Genomic DNA, 1,921 nt, shown 5'->3' with positions numbered 1-1,921 from the left:
CCGTCCCGTCCCGCCCCCTCCCGCTCCCGGCCCGTCCCGCCCGGGATTCGCTGAGTAGGGCACGCGGGAAGGCGGGAGTGGAGGCGGCCGCGTGGCCTAATGGATAAGGCGTCTGACTTCGGATCAGAAGATTGCAGGTTCGAGTCCTGCCGCGGTCGTGAGGCAGCGCCGCGCTGGCGCTCACATCTTTTTGCTCCTCCACCCCGTGCCGTGGCGCCGCGGCTGCTGCGCCGCCGGTACCGGGGTCACTGCACCCACCGGTCAGCGTTTTGCTCCTGTGTTCAACCGGACCGCGGAAAAAGGCGGGGGGCGGCTGCTGGGACCACGAGTCGGACAGGGCGGCCCCGGGGATCAGCCCTCGGCAGGGATGGGAGTGGAGCGCTCTGAGTCCTGCGGGCACACGAGCTCCATCCATTTCCTGCGCCCAGGGTGATGGGATCAGCGCCCACCGCCCTGGTCCCCGTCATCCTGAGAGCCCCGAGCCTCACGGGTGGGTTGGGAACAGCGTGGGGACTGGAGTCTGTGGGGCCAGAGGTGAGAGCTGGGCACGGGGTGTACATGGGAACATCTCGGCCACTGGCGATGGAGCAGTCGCTGGAGAGGCAAGGATGAGCACTGGGTGTGGGGTAAGGGGCTGTAGGGTGCAGGGAGTGGATGTACAGCACGGGAAAGGGGATGTAGTGTGCAGGGAATGGGATGTAGGGTGCAAAGAATGGGGTGTAGGGTGTGAGGAATAGGATGCAGGGTATGGGTTGCACAGTTCAGGGGAAAGGCCACAGGTGCAGGTAATGGGATGCAGGAATCACGGAAAAGGCCACAGGCTGCAAGAAATGGGATGTGGGCTGCAAGGAATGGGATGTAAGGTGTAAGGAATGGATGCAGGGTACAGGGGATGGGATGCAGGGATTGGGAAAAAGGTCACAGGTGAAGGGCAGGGATTGCAGGGTGCAAGAAATGGGATGTGGGATGCAAGGAACAGGATGTAGGGTTCACAGAAAAGGCCACAATGGGATGCAGAGTGCGGGACAGGGGATGCAGGCTGCAAGGAATGAGATATAGGGTGCAAGGAATGGGATGTAAGGTGTAGGGAATGGATGCAGAATACAGAGGATGGGATGCAGAGATTGGGGAAAAGGCCACAAGTGCAGGGAATGGGACGCAGTGTGCAGGACAGGCATTTCAGGGTGCAAGGAAAGGGGTGCAGATTGCGAGGGAAGGGAAGTAGGAGGTGCCAAGGTCAGAGCAGGTGAGTGCAGACTCCCAGGGCCCCTCAGAAGCTGTTCTGGCCGGGAAGGTGGTTCTTGGCAGAGCGCAGCTCGGCCTTGGCATTGCCGGGCGCTGTGCCGGGCCGGGCCAGACCGAGCCGAGCCGTGCCGGGCCGTGCCGAGCCGCCAGGTGGCGCTGCGGCCCCGCCGGTGCCGCCCGGGCCGGGCCGGGCCGGTCCCCGCGGGGCCGTCGGGGCGCGGACACCGCTCCGGTCCCGTCCCGCTCCGCGCTCCCCACGGGGCACCGGGCAGGGGCACCGGGCACTGTGACCTCCCCTTCGCCCGTCCCGGCCCCTGCGGAACTCCAAACCCGGAGTGCGGCTCCTCCCCGGTGCTCCAGCTTCACACCACCCTCTCCTTGTGGGTGCAGGATTGGGGGAGATAGAGGGTGAGAAAGTGCAGCATCCCGTTCTCTGCAAAGGCAGAGCCAGCATGGGCGCGGTGTGGGATGTGAGAAACGCATACACACACGCACAGCGAGATCCTGTGTTCTGCGCCTTTGAATGCGTTTCGTAGCCCCCCGGCGCATCCCAAAGTACCTGCTGGCCCCCAGCCTGAGATTCGATGGGGGGTTGTGCTTCACCCTATTTCACCCGGTAGCGGAAGGTACCCGCTGCCTGAGCCTGGCAGGAGCCGGCCCCACAGGGGATGCCTGT

The 1,921-nt window shown here is 64.4% G+C and overlaps 1 non-coding gene across 1 annotated transcript; it reads left to right on the top strand.

The window, feature by feature from the left end:
- The first annotated feature begins 85 nt into the window (after positions 1 to 85).
- On the top strand, positions 86 to 158 carry TRNAR-UCG. The gene has a single exon. It is a non-coding gene; the product is annotated as a tRNA-Arg (tRNA).
- The last annotated feature ends 1,763 nt before the right edge of the window (positions 159 to 1,921 follow it).

This window comes from Neopelma chrysocephalum, unplaced genomic scaffold (assembly GCF_003984885.1).
Source record: "Neopelma chrysocephalum unplaced genomic scaffold, ASM398488v2 Primary Assembly neopelma1_75, whole genome shotgun sequence".
NCBI lineage: Eukaryota > Metazoa > Chordata > Aves > Passeriformes > Pipridae > Neopelma > Neopelma chrysocephalum.
The sequence above is the reverse complement of the archived record's forward strand: the minus strand, read 5'-3'. Positions and strand labels throughout refer to the sequence as shown.